At 44.7% G+C, this 24,223-nt stretch overlaps 2 pseudogenes; both read left to right on the top strand.

The window, feature by feature from the left end:
* The first annotated feature begins 10,786 nt into the window (after positions 1 to 10,786).
* LOC149454060 (U2 spliceosomal RNA) lies at positions 10,787 to 10,992 on the top strand (annotated as a pseudogene).
* Positions 10,993 to 16,611: 5,619 nt separating this feature from the next.
* On the top strand, positions 16,612 to 16,729 carry LOC149454059 (U2 spliceosomal RNA; annotated as a pseudogene).
* Positions 16,730 to 24,223: the final 7,494 nt, after the last annotated feature.

Genomic DNA, 24,223 nt, shown 5'->3' with positions numbered 1-24,223 from the left:
CTTTGAAAGCCTGATGGTGCATAAATTTCTTATTTCACTTCCTCAGTTTTCGTTTTCTTTCTACATTTTCCAAAAACTTGTGGCAACAAACGAGATCTGAAAAATACTCACCATTCCTCTTAGCAAATACTTTGGCATGTCTACTTTCCAAAAAGTGGTAATTTGGGGGGGGGGGGGACTATACTAATCTAGCATTTCAAGGCCTCTGAAACTGTGATAGGTAGGCAGGAAGTGTAATGAGCAAATAAAACCCTTTAACCGCCTCCCGCCTGCCATATAAAGTAATGAAGGGCGCAAGGCGGTTCTCTCGTTCTGGGAGGATGTAATATGAAGTCCTCCCACTCTAACCGCACATGCGTGGCTCCGGGAGACATAGCCCTCCTTGGACATAGCGGATCAACGATCAACGGAAAGAGCTGAAGATGTCGGCTCGGTCATGTGATCCGCTGTGTCCAATCACAGCTGATCACATGTAAATAGGGAAATGTCGGTTATCGGCATTTTTCTCCTCACGAGCTGTCACGCTGACAGCTTGAGAGAAGAGGAGAGCCGGTAATCGGCATCCCTCAGAGGGGACATGTACACTGATCATCAGGGCACTGATGATCAGTGTGCCCTGATGATCAGTGTAGCCCCAGCAGTGCCACCTGTCAGTGCCCATCAATGCCAGCTATCATTGCTCATCAATGCCACCTGCCAGTGCCCATCAGTGCCTCATCAATGCAACATATCAGTGCCTACCAGTGCACATCAATGATACATATCAGTGCCCATCTGAGCTGCCTTTCAGTGTCACCTATCAGTGCCAGTCAGTGCCACCTATCAGTGCCAGTCAGTGCCACCTATCAATGCTGCCAATCAGTGCCACCTATCTGCCAGTCAGTGCTGCCTATCAGTGCCAGTCAGCGCCACATATCAGTGCCAGTCAGTGCCACTTATCAGTGCCCGTCAGTGCTGCCTATCAGTGCCAGTCAGTGCCGGCTGACAGTGCCGCCTATCAGTGCCACCTATCAGTGCCATATATGAGTGCTGCCTTTCAGTGCCCATCAGTGATGCCTGTCAATGCCCATCAGTGCCACCTACTAGTGCCTCCTCATCAGTGCCCATCAGTGCCAACTATCAGTGCCCATCAGTGCAGTCTATCAGTGCCCATCACTGCAGCCTCATTAGCGCACATCAGTGAAGGAGAAAAATCACTTATTTACAAAATTTTATAACAAAAATGTTTTTTTTTTTCAAAAATTTCAGTTGTTTTTGGTTTGTTTAGCAAAAAATAAAACAACTCAGAGGTGATTAAATACCTACAAAAGAAAGCTCTATCTGTCTAAAAAAATGATAAAAATGTCATATGGGTACAATGTTGCATGACCGCGCAATTGTCATTCAAAGTGCGGTAGCGCTGAAAGCTGAAAACTGGCCTGGGCAGAAAGAGGGTATAAGTGCCCTGTAGGCAAGTGGTTAAAAGCCTGAAGGTGCTTATTGGATGTTGGCATCCTGTACATTGCTAGACTATCAAAAAGTCTCTCACATGTGGTATCCTAATACTTGGGAGAAGTAGCAGAAAGAATTTTGAGGTGTAATTCCACATATACCCATGACCCATGAGTGAGCAATATATCATTTAGGTGACAACTTTGTGTGGAAATTTTTTTTTGTCATTTTCCAAAAACTTGTGGTTAAAAATAAATTCTTTTATTGACTCAACATGTCTCAGCAAATAGTTTGGGATGTCTATTTTCCAAAAAAGGGTCATTTGGGGGGGTTGCTTCTACTATCCCAGCATTTCAGGGTCAACATTAGAAGCTTATGCCACACATCACCCACTCTTGAAGACATAAATTTTTCATATTAATAGGCAACGTTTTAAAAGCCTTTACACAGGAGGTCTAGCGCTAGAATTACTGCACTGATATCGCGCTGCTTATTGCACTGACATATATTCTGAGAGCACACCCTGTTGCTCTCAGAATAAACAGATTGGTGTTACAGGTGAATGGTGTTCCTGTAATGAAAAAAACAGTGGTTAACAATAAAACACAGTAACAACAAAACATGAACTCAATAAAATAACAACTTTTTCTATTGAAATCTGTGCCAAATATATATGCCGAAGCATAGGAGCGATCTGCCCATGGACCACCCCAGACCCCCATGCTTGGGCATATATGTTCTTTTTTTTTTAAATGCCGATGATAAATCTCATCCAGCAACGCTGTATGCACTGACATATATTCTGAGAGCATACCCTGTTGCTGTCAGAATAAACAGATTGGTGCTGTAGTTGAATGGCATTCCTGCAAAGAAATCTACAACGGTTATCAATAGAACAGTAACTCATTAAAACACCTTTTTTTGGCTTTAATTTTTTTTTTTTTTTACTTTTTCTAACTTTTTTTTTTATTTAAAAAACTAACTGCAAACCAGACTGACTTTAGGATCTCCCAAAACGCAATAGCCAATTCCCTGACTACCATCTTTCGTGACCCTGTGTAAATGTGTATCTAGACTGTGTTGTGCTGTACCCTATACTAATACACCACTAGCGTGTGGTAGCGAAGGAAGCAATCCTTGAGGCAGAGACCAGGTTGGCCAGGACAGGAGGGACAAAGTCGCATCTTACAGACACATCTTTTTTGAGGTACCAGGAATGGTATCAGAAAAATGCCTCTCATGCAGCTGGCCCACTGCATCTGGATTTGGTGATTGGGCCACAGCACCTTCTGGATACAAAAAGGGCCATATTGATCTCTTCCTGAAATTTTTGGAAGGATCCACTTCATCAAATTGCTTTGTAAAGCACAAAAATGTTGTACAGAGCCAATTAAAATAAAAATAGACACTTTTTTGTACCAGCGTCTGTTTGTCCTTCCACTTCCCTGCATGCAATTCATCATTTTTCAAGCAGACTTTCTCACTCTAAGGCTAGGTTCACATCTATGCAGGTTGCGTTTGAGGCGTTTCTGCATTGCGTTTTGGCAATTGCACTTTTGAAGCATTTTGCATTTCATTTTCATCAACAAAAACGCAATACATGCTTTTCTGCAGCATTCCCATTGAAGTCTATACAACCAAAAATGCAAAGTCCCTGACCCTTTACAAAAAACGCACTGGGTGAAAATGTGGAAATGTGAACCTGTCCCATAGGAAATCATGTTAAACGGACTCTATGTGGCAGAAAATGTTTAGTTGTGAACCTAGGGTAAGTAGGGTATTTATAAGCCGTTGGGGGAAGCCCCAGCAATTAGGTCACATGATGCCACATGAGCCAATTCCAAGATTGTACATATGTCTAAATAGTGGCACGTATGTATAAAAATTGTCCACATATAAGTGGTACCCCATATGGAAAAAGGGTGACATCAAGTCCCAAACTATCTTACCACTGCTCCCTGTGTAGTCTGGTCATGGTAGCATTGAACATGGGTATATGGTGAATGGTCTGTGGACCAATATGACCGCAACTCAAAAAAAACTTTGAATTTGGAAACTGTAATAGGTTTCCTTGTAAATGGTCTGGCAAGGTTTGAGATTGGGTTGGCAGGAGTATATTGCTGTGTGTATAATTTGCTTTGCTTCACAATCAAATTATACAAATCTTCTGTGGAAACAGCTCCATACAAATCAAGGGGAGTAGTTACATTTGCTGTTTCCTTCTGAATTCCAGGCTGGGCAGTGAATGGGGGAAGTACAGGTGCTGCAGAATTTGCGGGCTGATTTGTGGGCAAGCACATCTGGAAGAACACTATTGGCTCTACAGGTTTGTGTTTGAATTCTTGGTGGCTGCAGGACACTATTAGTGCTAGCCACCACACCAGCTTGTATTGCACTTAAGTGATACTGCAGTGCTGGTATGTAAAAGACCAGGATGTACTAAGTCGCTGGTGTAAAAGACCAGGATGTACTAAGTTGCTGCTGCAAATGTGAATCTAAAACCTCAGCAACCTGGGAATGGGGTCACGTATGCCTGACCTTAGCAGGAACCTCTACTCCATAGTCTGAGCTATCTGTCAGGGTGCTGCTGCTCTCTACAGATTTGTATTCTGAGGCAGATTCGGTCAGTGAGGACTCCCCTTCATGCTCATCTGAATCTGACATGCTCAGAATCCTGCAGGCCTCTTCACTAGTGTACCTTTCATTGGACATTGTAGCCACTAAATTTATAGGTACCTAGTGCGATGGGAAAAAAGAGCACCTGGCTGGCAGGGACTGCTTGAGCCGCTACAAAAATTTTTTACCTGCTAGTTCTAGCAGAGATCAGGTCTGATCTTGCTGACAATGCAGTTTTGTACACAATGTATCAAGTGACGGTGATCTACTGACACTGCACTTGCTGAGGGAGGGGGGGGTCAGAGGCATGGCATGTGCGAGAAATATTTTTTTAAAGTGACAATTTTGTATTAAATACAAATTTGTCATTTTTTAAAAACTAAAATCTTCCATGGGCTCAACATGCCTCTCAGCATATTCCGTGGGGTGTCTACTTTCCATAAATTGGTAATTTGGGTGTTTTTGTACTGCCCTGGTATTTTAGCACCTCAAGTAATGTGATCAGAATGTGTCAGAAAGTAAAGGCTGCGTAAATTCCAGTATATATATATATATATATATATATATATATATATATACATACACACACAAGCACACCATAGTTTGTAGACGCTATAACTTTCACACAAACCAATATACACTTATTGGGATTTTTTTCTTACCAAAGACGTATGGTAGAATACATCTTGGCCTAAATGTATGAAGAAATTTGAGTTTATTGGATGTTTTTTTTTGTTAATAACAAAGTAGAAAATATTGTGTTTTTTCAAACTTATCGGTCTTTTTTTTGAGTAGGGGCCTGTGTGGGCTGCATATATCTAAGGGCCTTGTGTGGCCTGAGGGAAGTAGGGTGGCTATTAGAGGGAGGAGGGAGAAGGGAGCCTTTGGGCTAACTCTCACCTCCCCATCTTCTGTCTATGTACAGTTCAGACCTCCTCAGAGTGGCACCTGCCAAGAATGCCAGCTGTGTATTCTTTCCCTCTCTGATCTTATGATAAGTCATATGACAAAAGGAGACAGGAAGATGACCAGTCTGCTCTCACTCTACTGCAGGGACATCTACTGAGAACTAGGTGTGTTTTAAGCAGTCACCCTCCCGCCCACATCAGGCTACTGGTAGAGGGAGGAAAGAGCAGAATGCTCCCTCCAGCAGTTATCACAGCTCTGTGCTCCATTCTCTATTCTCCAGCTGCTGTCACTCCTGTCATTCAGATAGCATGTAGCTTTGACAACTAAAGCCCCCCTTTGAAAACTGCAAGCAGACAGGTTCCTGGAAGAAGCTGGGCAAACGATGCGGATGCCAGCGAGGGAGGTCCAACAATTATTAAGTATGACAGAGTTTATCTCTGCTTTAAATTCCACAGTTGGTGTAGAGGTCTATCAAGGGACACTCCATGTGTAACAGTACAATAATAATACCAGCCCATACCAGAACCCCACCTTCACCTTGCTGGCATCTGAGTCAAAGTGGAGCTCTGTGCCAGTTACTGATCCAGACACAGGCCCATCCATCTGGTCTGTTAAGAGTCACTCACATCTCATCAATCGATAAAACCTTTGAAAAATCTGATTTCAGATATTTCTTGGCCCAGTCCTTCCATTTCAATTTGTGTGTTTTGTACTGTGGTGGTTGGGTTTCAGCCTGCCTTACCTTGGCCAGGTCTCTGAGCACTGAACACCTTGTACTTCTGGGCACTCCAGGTAGGATGAAATTCTGGAATATGACAGCACTGGAGGATACTGGGTTCCTGGTAACTTCACATTTGATTGTTCTCAAATCTTTGGCAGTTAATTTGTGTCTTTTTTTTCTCAACACATTTCATGCAACCCTGTTGACTATTTGCAAAAAATGTGATGGTTCTGTGATCACGCCCCAACAAAATGTTTGATGGTTCTGTGATCATGCACCAATATCTTACCAATTTCAAGAGTGCTGCATCCCTCTGAAAGACAATGTTTTACGATTTTTGACTTTTTAGAGTTAGTTTAATCTATTTTTGGCCCATTTTGGCTGAGGAAAAGAAGCTGCATAATAATTATGAACACCTTGATATAGGGTGTTGATCTCCATAGGCCACACTCTCCCTCATTACACAAATACAGATCACCTGATATGATTAAATCCAATAAGCATTCAAGTTTACACAGGTTGGAGTTGGACAATATGCATAACAATTATGATTTGTTCAAAAAACTCACTTTATATAATAATTATGCACACAGTGTGTGTGTATGTATATATATATATATATATATATATATATATATATATACACACACACACATGCATACTATATGCTATAGTATAGGCAGTATACACCATGCACCACATACCTTAATACTATAATCACAAAAAGAAGAAAGAAAACTTGGGACTTTTAGAGGTGCATAAAAGAGTAGATGCAGAGTATACAAAATTAACTGAGATTTTAACTTCATCAATTTTGCTAATACAGGAAGAGAAGGTAATTTGATTTGTTTTGTTTTTATTAATGTGTTTTAACTTTATTATATTTTGTGTGGATGAAGTAAGGTGGCCAAACAGCCAACTTGATCCTTAGATTGGGAGATATTGTACTGACTATGGCCAATCATTTTCACAACACAAAAGTACCTTTAAGTTGTTAGAAAAAAACTACAATGCTCATGTTAATGCTACAAATCTTTGCTGTGGTCTTGCTTTTCCTTTCAGCAAAGGGGTACATGCTAAAGGTTTAAAAAGAAATAATACAAGGATATACTCACCCGTATCCTCAATCATACTACCCAGAAATTTGACAAAACGAGGGACCCATGGACCTGATATATATCGGTCCCCTAATGAGGCTGACCCCTTTTCTGGTTTCTTCTGATTTTCCTTCTTTCCTTTTCCCTTTTTTTTTCTTTTCCTTTTTTCTGTTGGACTTACTCAGCTATTTTAGGAAATCTGCAGGGCCCCTCATGGCACTGACTCTGCTTATGTAATGGAATATATAATAGAATATTCTCAGACTTACAATGAATGGGGTGTTTTTGTTTTTTTTTGGTGTGCCCTCTACCCATCACCCTTTCCCTACGTTTCTTTGTATTGCCCCATTGTGCCACTGATGCTACAACTTCATTCTGTTATTGACACTATGTTTACTCATTGGGATTATAATGTTCTTGGTCCCTTGCAGATTGAAATGATGTATTCTAGTTTAATGTGGAATATCTTCTTTGTATCGCATATACCTATTTGTCTGACAATACTCCTAAACTGTGTGTTGTTCATAGGGTAACAATTTACTTCGTTTTGGTTGCTATTAACAACTTCATGTCTTTTTTGCTTTCCCTGTGACAATTTCTAGAGACATGATTTATGCCCAAATGTTATATTTATTACTTTTATACGTTTCAATAATGGAATATAAAAAGAAATAATACATAAACAGCTGTTTATATTATATAATTTGCTAAAATATTCACCAAATATAATATATTTCAAAAGTCAGAACAATGAAATGTTCCCTTGCCTGTATTACACATTTATACACACATTTTAAAAGAGGTGTAACAGTTGATGGAAGAATAATAAAATAGTGTTAAAGGTTGAATCTCCCTTTAATCCCTTGTTTACCAAGGTACTTTTATAAATGTCCTGACATTCAAGGGGTAAAACAAGCTCATAACTGCAATCAGCTTTTAGGTAAAGGATGATCAATTTTATTGGAGTGTGAACATGATGCCCAATCCACTACCAATGCTGGCACATGCAGTGCTTCCCAGGCTCTCCCATTCTACCAGGAAGACTGGGACCACGGTAAACTATTGTAACATTGAACATCCATTTCCTAATCTCCTCTGCAACTAATGAACTTGGAAGTGACAAAGATTTTGTCAGATATATATGTTTGATTAGCTGTAGTGGAGCACACAGGAGAAATTGGATGTCTAATAGACCCCTGATGCCTCCATAAAGAGGACTTGTTACTTGCCCATGCTATTATCACTTAGGGGGGCCTGTTAGCTGATTCTACTGGCAATTAAGTTAAATGAAAAACACGTGTTGAAAAATCTATTTTTAAGGAACTATATATATATATATATATATATTTTTTTTATTATTTAAATCACTCCCATACACAACCCAAAGCAAACGCACACATAGGGTGCAGACATCTATATAAATATGCATTGTGCAACATATGTCCAATATCACCAGGAATGTCAGAGTGAAAGCAATAAATCTAGGACCATAATTCTCAGTTAAAAAAGAAGTATGGGAATAGTTTTTTTCTCAAAATTATACGTACCTAGGTGGAGGCAGCATCGGTCCGATGCTGCATATGTCCCCCGTTGGCTCTAAGTGTGAGAACTCAGCGATCACATGACCACTGATTGCTGAGTTCTCACAGCTGCTCTGAGCAAAACTGCCAGTCACCGATTTCTGCTTGCGCCCCCTCCCCCCTTTAAACTGGAGCACTGGGCTATGGAGCTGGACAGAGCGTCTGGCTCTGGCTCTCAGCGGCTCGCTGTGAGGCTGAGCCAGGTGCCACTCCAGACTCTGGGGTGGAGCCTGACTTTAACATCTGGATCTTTCCCCAGCGTGGACCTGCTGAGTGATGTCAGCTGACAACAGGCTTTGCAACTTTCACCATTTTATTCTACAAGGCCACTACTTTCAGCAAATATATAATTGTTTGGAGGTTTAAAGTAGTTTGAAGCAAAAAATGCAGATTTTACCACATCATGGGTGTAATGTGGGCTTCTGCAGACATGTCCTCTGTCTTTCAACTCATACCTCTGTAAAGGCATTCTGTTTGAAAGCAGAAGGACATGTCAGTGGACTAAGTAATAGCTCATCAGCACTATTGCAGCCCATTGATAACTACAATTCATCTGCCGCAGTGCAAGATGGTACCTGTAGTTTATTTATTCACAAAAAGTGACAGTGGGTGCAGGGAGAAGAACAATGTCACAGGTTGGGGGGGATGGGAATCGGGGGGGAGGGGGGGTAACATGTGACATGTTCCAACCAGAGGTGGGGGGTGTAACCAGAGCTGGAACATGTTACATGTTCCACCCTAAATACGGTTCCAAAGGTGAGCTTCTCTAAAGGGGAACTAATTCATATACAAAGCTAAGTATACCACATTAAAATATATTTGCATGATTACCAGACAATTTGTAATTCAAAATGATCTGATATAATTGACATTTGGAGGTCATGAGGGGATGAGATAGTGGGTCAATACTATTGTTAAAAACAAGTTTGGAAACTGATTGTGTTATCATTTTAGTGCATGAACTGCATAATTGCTATAATAAACCTTGAGCTCTGACTTCTAATGAAAGCAAAAACAACTCTTCAAGGCTAAACACGTAATGTAGTCTTTGGCCAGTGGCCAAACTTTTTTTTTTGTAAGCCCACAAATTGCGTATGGGTTCCTTACTTTCAGATTGCCTTACACTACGAGTATACACACTGTAGTAGAGTCTATCTGTGGTATGCAATAGTAATAGAAACCTGTAACAAATGTATTTCCCCCTTTGTTTATATGAATGATATAATTACTAAAGTATCATATGTATCTAAATCTGCTAATAAACCGAACACTACCCTCCCCTTAAACTGGCAATGTTGTTCTCTAAAGGTGTATCTTTTGCTCTTTCATCCAGAGTGGAAGCACTCTAATACAAGAGGTATTTTGCTGGCCAGATCACCAGGTCAAAACAGAGGGCAAGAAAAGCCTAAAAAAGGAAACTAATGCAACCACTATAATGACTGGCAAGCTGAAATATATTGCATTTTTGGAATTGGGTTTAATGCTGCTTTAAAAGGAGTGGCTGAATATTTCCAATTTGTTGCAGTAAAAGAAAGTGATGGATTTGTATGGCTCTCCACAAGTCAGTCTGAGCTGTAGTTATTAGCTAAGTTTCTGAGACACTGTTAGCCCTGTTGGAGGAGTTGGAATTTTTCTGGAGGAGTACTGGAGGGGTTTCTCACAATGAGAAGCATACCAAATGTTTCTAGGGGTGAGATTATATTTTGAGATATGGTACTGTATGTAAAATGTCCATAGTAGCCCTTATGAGCAGATGTTAAAGGTTTGTAGATGTGAACTACATGGTAGCTAAAGAAGAGCTTCAAAGGGCATAGGCAAAGAATATTGTTCAAGGGGTATCCATTTTTTATAGGGGTTAATCTGCACCATGCAAGAATTCTCACCATGTGAGAAATCTTGTAATAGAGAATAGGATTCAGGAAACATATTCCCCTCTTTTAATCTGTGGAGCATTAGTATGTCTTTGTCTATTTGTGAATGCATATATACAGTATAAATGCGGAACAGATTCAATAGTCATGCAAGTACATTTATTGAAGAGTGTTATTCCTACCAAACCAGAAGGTCCTTATGTATAGCAGTGAGGAATAGATGAAAGTTTGACATTTTGGAAATGGATGGTGCAATGTGAACTGCTAAGTATATAAAGAGTAGATCTTGCTGAGAAGACATGGTCCTGAGAAGCTGGGTTTGGGAGCTAAACCCAACTTGGAGGAACAAAGAAACATTTTGTAGGATAAAAAAGGTGTTGACCTCAGCCACTGATCCTTATTTTCACATAGTGTATCTCAGTGAGTACTTAGTCAAACAGATGGTCTCCCACTAAAGGAAGTCACTGCTCCACTGACCAACACAAATCCTGTGATGTTGGGCAGATTCATGAAAGGCTCAAAACCTGCATGCCATGCTTCCTGCGCTATTCATTGATAATGACCGCTTCTCGGCCTTTTGGCTAAGATCAAGTGTAGTATCGACCTTGCCTTTAGGGGTGTCCCGGCTTCCAGCTAGGACGTTGAGAAACACTTGTATCTATCCAAGCCATTTGGTCTGTGTGGGGTACCCTCTTCTCGGCCTTGTAGGATCGTCGATTAAATTCGGCTTCACCTACTTGCTGCTATTGGGTTTGAGGCTTAGCCCCCACACAGAACGAGTTTGTGATCTTCCCCCCCCTTGTTCACTCTGCGTTACTACCTCCGGGCAGTAGACGCTCAATAGCCTTTTCAAAGGCTAAGCAAGCGAGAGTGAAGCTGCCGAGGAAGAAGAAGGAGAAGGAACCCGACCAAGATCTCTGGGAAGCCCTCCTGAGAACTCCTCTGCGCCAAGATGGGGAAGAAACAGACCATGAAGAAGCCACAGAACGCCGCTCCCGCCAAGACCCCGGGAGAAGCCCCCTCCGCCTCCACCTCCACCCCAGACCGCTCCGGCCCTGCAGACGGTCTCCCTCCCTTGGAGCCCTGGATGAAGCAGACAGTCGTGCTGCGGCTGAAAGAGGTGGAAGGCAGAATCCCGGACATGACCCCGGAAGTCTTTGGCAAGAAAATGATCCTTGAACAAGGATTCAGCAAGGCAGAGACCCTGTCGGTGCAGTCCTTTGTGAAAGGTTTGTTCCTTGTCACATTTGTCTCCCTACAGGTGTGCAGAAGGTACTGGGAGGCAGTGAAGACCGCTGGACCCGACTCCCTCTTCCGAAAGTTCGCTGCGAACTCTCCCATTCAAAGGGACGAAAGAAGGATCACGGTGTCCATGAGGAACCCTCACGTCCCCGGCAGAGACATCGCCACCTACCTCCAAAGGTTTTGTGTCGTGTTGAAGGACCCAGTCCGGATACTAGACACCAACGGCTTCTGGACTGGTAAGTGGGCTGTGTTTTGCAGGCTACTAAGAGATCGTCCCGCTGGAGATCTCCAACACCTGCAACAGTGCTTCTCCCTGGGATCGTCATCAGGACTCCTACACTACCCAGACCTACCCCAGTCATGCCGCAGGTGCGGCCAGCCGGGGCACGAGGGTAAGGAATGCAGTGTGCTTTCTTGTAGGTTCTGTAGGTCTGCAGGTCACGAGACCAAGGATTGCCCGAGGTCCAGAACCTGCAACCTCTGTGGACGGTCAGAGCACGTCTACAGAGACTGCCCGGAAAGAAGAAGGACGTACGCTGGGGCCCTGAGCAAGGGCCCTGCCACCAAACCAGCGCCACAGAAACCTCCAAAGGACCCGGGTAAGAGGAACCCCCCCCAGGCCCCAGGTCCCCCTGCCCCTGGTCCCCCTGCCCCAGGTCCCCCTGCCCCAGGTCCCCCTGCCCCAGGTCCCCCTGCCCCAGTTCCCCCTGCCCCAGGTCCCCCTGCCCCTGCCCCCCCTCCCGCCCCTGCCCCTACCCCTGGTCCCCCTACCCCTGGTCCCCCTACCCCTGGTCCCCCTGCCCCTGGTCCCCCTGCCCCGGGTCCCCCTGGTCCCCTCGCCCCTGGGCCCCCTGCCCCTGGGCCCCCTGCCCCTGGCCCCCCTGCCCCGGGCCCAGTTCCACCTCCCCCTGACCTGTCCTCACAGGAGGACTTCCCGCCCCTTCCCCCTGTCACCCCTGTCAGCAACTCTGCGACGGGATACAGGAAGCGGAAGAAGGAGCAGGCTAGCCCGGCGGCGGAGGACCCCTCCTCTGCCACCAAGCGGCCTGCCGTCCTCCAGAATGTCGCAGGTCCCGACCCCGTGGGGGAAGACCTCGACACGCTGGAGGAAGAAGAGGTGGAAGAAGAGATGGCTCTGACCCAGTTGGACCCAGATCTCTCCACCGACTTCGATGAGGTCCTCAACGAGGTCCTCAATCAGATTGGTCTGGGCCAAGACACTTGTCAGGCTGCAGAAGTCACAGAGGTCGCCCCCCCTCTCCAGGGGAGGTAAGCACAGCCCCTGCCGACTAACCCCTTCATCTCTTTCCCATGATGGCTGAGATCTCTATCTTTTCCATTAATGTGAGGAGCATCAAGGATGCGTCTAGGAGGCAGACTGTGCTGACCTTTCTCTCCACTCAGCAGAGTGATGTGTACATGCTTCAGGAGTGCGCACTTCCCCCTCTGAGGAGGTACACTCATTTGTCCTCCCAGTGGACCCACGGTCCCTCCTACTGGTCTGGGGGTGGCGATTGCAAGTCCGCAGGGGTCGCGGTTCTTATCAGGGGAGGACGTTTCACTGTTGACTCCGTCCATGAGCTCGTCTGCGGCCGCCTTCTGGTCATAGACGGTTCGTGGGCGGGGGAGCCCGTTAGGCTCATCAACGTGTACGCCCCCCCGGATAAGAACGCGCGGCTGGAACTTTTCCAAACCCTGCGGACGCAACTCGCCACAACGAGAACAGTAGTAATCGGCGGTGATTTCAACTGTCCGATAGAGGAGGATGGGCGCAGCTCCAGCATGTACGCAAAACTCGACGCCACCTCGAAGCTGCTCCGGGAGATGATTGCGGAGGCTTCCCTGCGAGACGCAGTGGGATCCGTGGGGCGCGGTTCCGTGAATTACTCATGGAGCCGCCCCGATGGATCTGTGCGCTCCAGGATTGACTTTGTGCTCACCTCCAGGGCAGTCAGGCACCGCGGGTTCTCCATGGTTCCCTGCTTTTTCTCTGACCACAGGGCCATTCACTTTCAAGGTGATCTGGGAGAGGGCTTTGCCCCGGGCCCAGGCTCCTGGAAGCTGAATTGCACCCTGCTGGACGATGAGGAACTGCTAGAGGAGCTCAGGGAAACCTACGGTGCCTGGCGAGAGGAGAAGTCTTTCTTTCCTAAGGTAAGCGACTGGTGGGAGTTCGTGAAAGTCAAGCTGCGCAGCTTCTTTCAGGCCAGGGGACGCCAGCAAGTGTGTGCCAGGAGGAAGGAACTCAGGAGGCTGCAGCGTCAGCTGCAGTCCCTGCAGGACCTTCATCACTGTGGCTGGGACGTGAGGCAAGACCTGGAGGACACCAAGAAGTGCTTGAAAAAGCACTTTGAGGAAGAATCCAGGCACATTGTCTTCCGTGCCAAGGTGGAGCATCTCGAGAAAGGTGAGAAGTGTAACTCTTTCTTTTTCAGGAAACTCCACTCAGGACACACCCCCCTGTCGGAACTGCGCGACAAGACTGGAACGCTCCAGAAGGGGAAGGAGGCCGTGATGGAAGTGGTCAGCGACTACTACTCCGACCTCTACTCCCCCAAAGAAACAAACTCGGACGCGGCCGACAGGTTCTTGTCAGGTATCTCTAACGCTATTGATCCTGCAGGTTTGTCGGCCACCAACGCCCCCTTGACGTTGGAGGAACTGCACTCTGCCGCTAAATCCTTTAGGCAAGGCAGGACCCCGGGCTGCGACGGTCTCCCAGCGGAGCTATATGTAGCGCTGTGGGATCTCGTGGGCACGGACCTGCTCGAGCTGTACGAGGAGATGGTGGTGGAGGGCAAGATGCCTCCTTCGTTGAGGGAGGGGATGATCACGATCCTGTACAAGCGTAAGGGGGAGAGATGTGATTTGAAAAATTGGCGTCCCATCTCTCTCCTGAACGTGGACTACAAGATCCTCGCCAAAGTCATGGCGAACAGGCTGAAGACTGTCATCGGACAGATCATCCACCCGGATCAGACTTGTGGCATTACTGGCCGCAGGATTGCGGACAGCCTAGCGCTTGTCCGGGACACGGTCCAATACATCAAGGACCGCCGTGTGCACGCGGCCCTGGTCAGTCTTGACCAGGAAAAGGCCTTTGACCGTGTCTCCCATGGGTTTATGTGCAGAGCCCTGCGCAGGTTTGGTCTCGGGGAAATGTTTTGTGCATATGTTGACATCATGTATAACGACATCTGTAGTTCCGTGCAGGTGAACGGCTGGAAGACTGACCCCTTCCCGGTTCTCTCCGGGGTCAGACAAGGCTGTCCTCTCTCACCTCTGCTTTTTGTTTGCTGTATAGAGCTCTTCGCCGAATGCATCAGACGGAATCCAGAGATCGGGGGAATCACCGCACCGGGACCAGACAGACGGGAAGTGAAGTGCTCGCTCTACATGGACGACGTGACGGTGTTCTGTGCCAACTGGCGCTCCATCGACCTGCTCGTCCAGACCTGCGAGGACTTCGGCCAAGCTTCGGGGGCAAAGGTCAACTGCGGGAAGTCGGAAGTCATGCTCTTCGGAAAGTGGTTCCTGCCTTCTTCTGCATCCATGCCCTTTGGCATCAAGACAGACTTCATGAAGATTTTGGGAGTTTGGTTTGGTGCTGAGGGCGCAGCCCTGAAGTCTTGGGAGGAGAGACTGGCCAAGATGCGCCAAAAGTTTGGACTCTGGAGCCTCAGAGACCTCACCATCGAAGGGAAGACACTGGTACTCCGCAGCGAGATTCTCCCTGTGTTGCAGTACCTCGCCCAGGCCTGGCCCCCTCGGGGCAACACCTGCAAGGCCATCACCAGGGCGGTGTTTCACTTCATCTGGGGCTCCAAGATGGACAGAGTGAAGCGGGCAGTCATGTTCAAGGAACCCCTCAAGGGCGGTAAGGGCGTGCCCGACATCGCCACCCAGCTGAGGGTGTTCTTTGCTTGCAACTGCATCCGCAGAACTTTGCCAAGACGGATTATGGACTCTGGCGGGAACGCAATGTCTCGCTTCTTCCTGTTGCCTCTCTGGAGGTCCCTGGGGTGGGACACTTGGGATAGTTCCATCCCCTACAACTGGGACACTCCTTGGTACTACTTGGATACTTTCAAGTTCATCAGGGAGCAAGGGCTACAGGGAGTCAAGCCTGACTTGTGGAAGCCAAAGACTATCTACAAGCTCATCCGAGCCAGCGACATTTTGGAGTCGGTTCCAGGCCTGCCTTCGGACACCTGCAAGGTGGTCTGGAGGAATGTTTCTTCAAACATCCTCACCAACAGGCACAAAGACCTGGCATGGATGGCTATCCAGGGGGGACTGCCTCTCAGGACATTTATGCATGCCAGGAACCTGAGCAGATACAGACACTGCCCCTTCTGCATCATCCATGAGGAAACGTCTTACCACGTTTTCTGGGAGTGCTCATTTGCTCAGGCCCTGTTGGGGGCCCTGGAACCTGAACTCAAGGACTTTGTGCCACAGACAGCCATCACTCACTTTGGGGTGCTGAATGGACTGTTCTGTGGAACCTTTTCTCTGGAGGACATTGACAGCGCCTGGCGGGTGCTGTGCTGTTTTAAGGACGCTTTATGGTGCGCCAGAAAGCGCCTCACCCTCCAGCGGGAGAGGATGTCCATTGAGGACTGCCGCAGACTGACCCTCAGTCTGCTCAGAGACTATTCTTTGATGGACTTTAAGGAGGAAGAGGACGTCTGAAGATTTCCCCCTTCCCCCTACTCCCCCTTGCGTGTCTTTGTCCCTTCAATAAAGCTTCGGGCCTGTGTTTCCCCCTTCCTCCCCCTTCCCCCCCCCACACACCCGATGCCTATTGTTGATCGTGTTTTTCAGTTATCGTTATAGTGCATGACATAGTGACTAGGAAATGTATATTGTATTAGGATGCTACAGTTTTTTGGGGTAAGCGGCGTCATGCATGACGTGGTGGTCCGGGGGATTCATCCTCCGTGCACATCACGTCAGGCATCATACCGCTGAGCGAATGTATTTATTTGCCTGACTGTATTTATCGTATGCTTGGAACTGTATTGCTATGTGGTGCGCTGCGTCGCAGTACAGGGTGAGATGTACCCCGATTACACGTAACATGTTGTTTTTGATGCTTCTGCAATAAAAGTATCTTTTCAATCAAAAATTCATTGATAATGACATTCTCGGCCTTTTGGCTAAGATCAAGTGTAGTATCTGTTCTTATCAGTGTCCAGTAGGGGTGCTCCACCATCATTCCTGCTTGCGGGGATGATTGGTTGTATAGTACCCCTGCTGGTAGGATGGGGGTCCTGATGGTTAGTACAGGCTGGAACAGAAACCGAGACGCCCACAGGCTGCTGGGGCCGGGAGTAATTCCCCCTGGAAAACCGGAGGGGCCCAGTTCTTCCTGGTTTGAATGGATCTACCTTGTCTGGCCAGGGGCCGGGGAGGCAGAAAGTCCACAAACCAGTGCCCCCTGAGAGTGGTCGCCTCAGGGGTGCTCTTAGTAACACTTGGGTGTGGGACCCCAACGTGTGAAAAGGCACATGGTCACTGTTTCAAACACTTTTCCTGCACTGCGCCTTTTAGGGCTAGGCCTTTTGGCTAAGTCCTGGGCAATTTTTGCTACGGGCCTCCGGGCCTGGCCAGTGTACAATTGCACAGCCACTTATTTATTTAATTTATTTTTCTCCTCACGTTTGTCGCCTTTCACTTTTGTGTGTGTTTTCTTTCTCACAGGATGGTAGGATGTGGGTCCTCGGGCCTACCCTGAAGTCTAGAGGGAGGATGTGTGGCCTTTTGGTTCCTTCCTCCCCTGTCCCTAGGGTGTTTTCTCTTTGGGAGAGCCCTCTTACCAAGTACTTGGTGGCTGGCTTCGGCTGGCTACAAGGAACGGGGTCCGCCAGACCTTTTGGCTAGGCCACATTGGAACCTTGTCCCTGTCAGGAGCTTCGTGCCCCGGGGAATCAGGGTAGAGAACCAACCCCTTCGGGGGATGGACAAAGCACACCCCTAAGTGCACTTGTTTGTGTTTTTGAACTTGCACGCTTTTTTTGTACACTTACGGGTTTTTCGTTTTTCGCACGTTCACGGACTTAAAAAAAAAAAATCATTGATAATGGCACCCCATATGCGGAAATAGAACATGCAATTTTGCACATGAAAAACAAGCACAAAATGCATAGCTAATAAATGCAGCTAAAAGCTCAAAAAGATATTAAAACGTCTTTGCCACCTTTTTATGTGTAGGTCAAAAACACTACATATTGTAAAAGGGGGCCTAAGCCAGAAAGATCTGCAACTCTGAAAAAGAAGAAAGGGATGCATGGGACAGAACATGACTATCAGGCACTACTATATATATATATATATATATATATATAATCTCCCACAGCTGACAGCTCGTGAGGAGAGAAGAGCCGGTAATCGGCAATCCTCGGAGGGGACATGTACACTGATCATCAGGGCACTGATGATCAGTGTGCCCTGATGATCTGCGTAGCCCCAGCAGCGCCACCTGCCAGTATCCATCAGTGCTAGCTCTCAGTGCTCATCCATGCCACCTGCCAGTGCCCATCAGTGCCGCATCAATGCCACATATCAGTGCCTACCAGTGCACATCAATGCCACATATCAGTGCCCATCTGAGCTGCCTTTCAGTGTCACCCATCAGTCCCAGTCAATGCCACCTATCAATGCCAGTCAATGCCACCTATCAGTGCTGCCAATCAGTGCCACCTATCAGTGCCAGTCAGTGCCGCCTATCAGTGTCAGTCAGTGCCGCCTATCAGTCAGTCAGTGCCGCCTAACAGTGCCAGTCAGTGCCGCCTATCAGTGTTACCTATTAGTGCCGCCTATCCGTACCATATATGAGTACTGCCTTTCAGTGCCCATCAGTGATGCCTGTCAATGCCCATCAGTGCCACCTACCAGTGCCTCCTCATCAGTGCCACCTATCAGTGTCCATCAGTGAAGCCTATCAGTGCCCATCACTGCAGCCTCATTACCGCACATCAGTGAAGGAGAAAAATCACTTATTTACAAAATTTTATAACAAAAACTAAGAAAAAACTTTTTTTTCCCAAAATTTTCAGTGGTTTTTGGTTTGTTTAAGAAAAAATAAAAAACCCAGAGGTGATTAAATACCACCAAAATAAAGCTCTATCTGTCACAAAAAAATGATAAAAATTTCATATGGGTACAGTGTTGCATGACCGTGCAATTGTCATTCAAAGTGCAACAGCGCTGAAAGCTAGAAATTGGCCTGGGCAGGAAGGGGGTATATGTGCCCTGTAGGCTAGTGGTTAAGATATTTATATGATATAACTTTATATCAGGATTACTTTTGGGAGATTATATATATAGGACTATAAGAGAGAGAAAGGAAAACCAGCCCACTTTTAGGAGAAGGTGGGGGCTGAATTGCTCCTTATAGAGAAGAACAAAGACTTTTTAGGCTCACTTTTTTATAAGCCCAGATTCACATCACACAGATTCACACCACACACACACAATTACATACAATATTTATCTCAAGAACATAACTATATTTTTGGACATTATATAAACATTCTGTATTCCAATATTTTATTTCTAATTTTATGCAATATTATTATTAAATCCATTTTTGAGTTTATGCAAGAGTTGGAAGGACTTTCTATTTTGAACTTTTCTCACCAATACAAGCTAACAAAATATAGAGACAATACGATATTTTACAGTGACCAAGTTCTTATCTGATTTTGTGTGGTATAAATTCAGAGTGAATTTTCAGTAAATGGTTCCTGTTTGCACCTAAGCAATTCCCAGCTATAATAACCTAGATTGTAAGCTCGAAAGAGCAGGGCCCTCGAACCCCTTGTGTATCACATTGTATTGTTTTCGTACTGTCGCATGTTCTGTCTCCCTTTGTAATGTACAGCGCTGAGCGAACTGTTGGCCCTTTATAAATACTGTATAATAATAATAAAATGTTCCAGCAATAACCTATTGGAGAGGTGACGGGCTACTGCTTACAGGACCTATTCCCCAAGGCTTAGCTCCAACTGCAGAGTAGAGCAGTCTGGATGCATCAAACAATGTACAAAACGTGTACAAGAAACTCACTGGTTCTCTGTCTATGCTTGAGGCCAAAGCAACCTGTGAAATTACCACACTTGCAAATGGGGCCATTTGTGATAGCTGCAGAAGACCCAGCAGGGGTTCCACGTCATTAGCTGTAGTGCAGGAACCAAAGAGAGGCTGACAGCTCCCACAGCTATTCATAGCCCATCAAATGTGCTTGCTCATGCAGCAATTACCTGTGGGGAAAAAAGCCCTGGATACAAGCAGTGTGTGTCCAGGGCTGATCCACCAGAATCCTAAACCAGATATTCCACATGGGGGAGCTACATAGATCGCGCACTGGGGTCACTCAGATGCCTCCAGGGCCATATATGGAACTACAGAGAAAATGCCACCCAGGTAGAGAAAGAAGGCCGCTAGTGATGGTATCAAAATCCTGGCAGATAATGCCAGGACTTTGGTTCCATCATTGGGTGTTCTCTCTCTCTACCTGCGAGGCAGCTACACTGTAGCTCCATATATGGCCCTGAAGGAGTCAGAGTGACCCTGCCAGGGTGTGAGTGACCCTGCCAGGATTTTGGTACCATCACTGGCGGCTCTCTCTCTCTTTATCTACCTGGGTGGCAGTTACTCTGTAGCTCCATATATGGCCCTGGAGGTGTCTGAGTGACTCCAGTGTCGGACCCATGTAGCTCTGGGACACTGGTTGGCAATGCTGGTGGATATAATGAAGAAAAAGTGTTTAATCTTTTGGTGGTAATGAAGAGAAAAAGATTAAGTGAATGAATCTTTCAGCCATCCTCTCACTTCAGTTTATCCCTGATGAAAGACAATGTTCTGAAACGCGTCAGCTCTCTAACTGAAGATATACTCATTCTTCCCTTTTCATCATTCGGAAGAAGGTTTTATTGGTATATTAAGCTTGCGCTTGCTATGTCAGTCGCCTTATATTAGTTGCTTTTTAACTATTGTGCGCTTTTGCAAAAAATGTGTCTTAATATTTGTAATAAAAATTATGTTATTTTTACTTTAGTATGTTGCCCAAAAAGTCCCATTATTGATTTGGGGAAAATCCTTTGTTTTATTATCACTATACTGTAAATACATTGGGGTTGATTTACTAAAGGCAAATAGTCTGTGCACTGAGAGTGCAGTTGCTTTAGATCTGAGGAGAAGCTCTGAAATGACGGGAAGTTGTGCTGATTTGTATCATTCAATCATGTGCAAGCAAAAATGTTGCTTTATTTTCTTTGCATGTGATTGGGTACTCCTTGCAAAGAGAAGCTTTACCTCATTTACCAAGCTCTGGATCAACTGCACTTGCAGTGCACAATATATTTGCCTTTAGTAAACTACCCATACTGTTACAGAAATTGCTGGATTGCCATTTTGCCATTGGGTCCTAGCGTATTGAATCTTTATTGAACCCATTTGACTATGCAAATAAGGGACATCTGTAGATAAAACAAACTTTGCAGCTTTGATCAAAGTTGAATAATGCCCTTGCTATAGGTGTAGACCACTTATATACCTCGTGAAATCTGACCTGAAAACTCTCAGGCCATAGCTAAGAGAGACCCAGCTAATATGGTCCACTTTCACCATCATAGGAGTGAAGGACATTATTCAACTTTAATCAAAGCGGCACAGTTTGTTTTCTTAGTTTTTTTGTAAAAGGTGAACTGATCCTTTAAATATAAAATTTGCAAAAGTAATCCATGCTAATTCAAACAAATTTTTTCATAAGCAGCTGACACAAAATCCTAATACTGGGATTTTTCAAAATATGACCATAAAACAGTATAGTGCTCAAAAATGTAAATGCTCAACTAATACCATGTGAAGATATGAATAAACAAAACATGCATATCACTAAAAATCAAGATAAAAATGGGAATATTTCATGCTCATAAATAAATAAATATAAAGTGTAAATATTGTGAAAAACTTGTATAGAAAAACTGGATACTCTTCAAGTGATGGAATGATGAAACTGTGTTATCAACACATGCAAATTTGTCACACCACACCATGCTCACAGAAGGCTTACCAGATGTGTTTGAACCCCATGTTACTGAGTGGTCAAAACTCGCTCAATGGTATCAAATATCATCAATCGCAGCTCCCTCCATACCATCAGATGTGACTCCTTATATGTCGGCATGCTTCATAGAGGACAGCCACTCTCGATGTGTCAAACATCTAATTGTGACATATAGGAAGCAAATAAGCCATCCATAGCTTAAAACCATAGCTAAAAAGGTAAACTAATTCCCAATCAATTCCCGCATCAAAGATGGCCGTGAGGTGCACACATGCGTGGTACATACACCCTGACTCCGTCCAATGCATTTCGTCAGATGTGACATCATCAGGGGGCCAAGGATGCATGTCCGCCACCACGCATTTATATAGGAAAACACTGGAGAGAATACCAGCATTGATTGGTGTTCCCCCTATGACCGCAAAAGGTTGCCATAGGACACAAAATAAACTATGCCACCTAAGGGAATGTTATACAACACTTAAGGCCCCCTAGTGGTAAATGGTGTAACTAGACAAAATGACAATCACAATGGTATTTCACGACCCCCTATAGGTAAATTATGTGATTATATTATACCCCAACTATAATTGGTTGCCACGAAGTACGTTGCAACCCCCTAGTGGTATAAAAAGAATATTATAAAATTCAAAAAACATACCTCTTGATGTTCTTCCTAGGTTCCCTAAGGGTAAATATTACAATTGCATATTATGAATAAACAAAGAGGGCAAATTTATTCCATCCATATACGTGAAAAATTAATGCAAAATGTCGGTCATCTCTCCACTGGATCTCCTCAATATGACAACATTCTACCTCAATATTTAATAATATTCAAAAATATAAAACATATAATTTTTTTTTATTTTATTCCTAAACATCCAAGTTTATTCCTAAATGGTTTATTCCCATACTGTAAATTTATACGCAGAGGCAAACTTATTGCAGAATGTATGAAGTTAGTGTTAAAGTGTATTCACAAAAAAAACACAATTCATGGAGCCACTTATGCAAGTAAGGCATATACCACAAAGCAGATGATTAGAAATATCACATTTACAGTCACACATAGTGAATTTCATATATGAAGCCTCATCCATGAGAAAAGAGAAAATCAAGAGTTAGACTTTCCGTTAACTCTATTTTCAAGAGTCATACAGGACAGCATGAGAGACAGGCTCCTCATCTAACAGGAACAGGAAACACCCACCAAAACACTTTAAAGGTAAGTCCTTTTGCCAAACTAGTCTGAAGTAAAACACCCCCCCCCCAAAAAAAAGAGAATTCACTAGATTAAGGAGGGAAAAAAGCATGGAGACATGAATATTATAGATGGACCCAGGTTTAAAAACTTCTCTACAGTGGGAGATTAAAGTCAATGCAGGAGAACTAAACTTCACAGAAAAAAATATTAAAGTACATAATCAACTTGCACACATTGATTCCTGGCAGACCTAGTATGAAGTTATACAAAACTAACACAAAGAAAATATAAAGCCAAGAAGCAAACCAACTAAGCTGTGCATTAAGATTGTACACTTGTGTTCTGCATATGAAACATAAGTATGTAATATGTGTATTCCTGCATATCTATTTAAGAAATAATTTTTTGAAGTCTTGAGTGCAAGATGTATACCCTCACCAGAACCAGAATGTGCTGAGTTCAGGCTGGGTTGTGGTACAGAAAAATACCTAGACCCATACAGTGTATTAGACTAAAAAAAGAGACTGCTGCATAAGCGCGCGCGCGCACACACACACACAGCAACAACTTACAATGTACCTCGTGTATATGGCTGTTAACCAATCCTTGTGACCTAATAAACTGATCTAGGACCTTGTTGCCCCACTGTACAGGAATAACAGCCTACTTACTACAAATTTATGACAGAGTGGCACCAACATAAGCCACTGTACACCTACAGTAACTGAAAGGACTAATTACAGTACCTTTGGAAATGCCTGGTGATACAAAAATTTATTTTGGAGTTTTTCTCTGACCCAGCAACTGCAGCTGTGGGGGAGTATAATGATACTGATATACGGATGGTACAACTCAAAGCACATTCTGCTCCTCCCGAGTATGGCAGTACCACATGTGTGAGACTTTTAGAGGGGCCCACAATTCAAGGAGTACCTTTAGATGTTCTAGGGGCTTAAACTACACATTCAATTTCCTGACTACCTGTAACAATTTTGGAGGAAGGGAAATGGAGTCCTAGAAGTTGTACATCACAACAAAACCCTGTGAGGAAGTGTATGACAACTTCAGCCTGGGCTCCAACCAGGCCACATCCCCAAGGGATTTTGATCCACACATGAAGCTTAATCATGGGGATAGAGACCCCATGAGCAGGGAGGAATACAGGCTTCATTAGCTGCCATTCAGTTAAAGAAAATGTGTATCAGGTGAACGTTTGCCTTGTAATAGAGCAAGAAGGGTAATATAAATGCAAAGCATTGTGTTTATTAAACACAGTACTAAAAGGCCAATGGTGGCAAACGGAAGAAAATCAAGACAAAAAGCAGCTCAAAAAACAAAAATAAAGAGGAAAAATCCCCCTAAAGCATGAAATAAGGGGTACAAAAAATATTGATCTTTATTAACCACTATATTAAGAACAACAAATACATGGGGTTAAATGACTCCCTATAAAAACACACTCTAGTGTATT

This window comes from Staurois parvus, unplaced genomic scaffold, assembly GCF_062004578.1.
Source record: "Staurois parvus isolate SC_StPar_1 unplaced genomic scaffold, SC_StPar_1.0 ptg000439l, whole genome shotgun sequence".
Taxonomy (NCBI): Eukaryota; Metazoa; Chordata; class Amphibia; order Anura; family Ranidae; genus Staurois; species Staurois parvus.
This window is presented reverse-complemented; position numbering and strand designations above follow the sequence as displayed.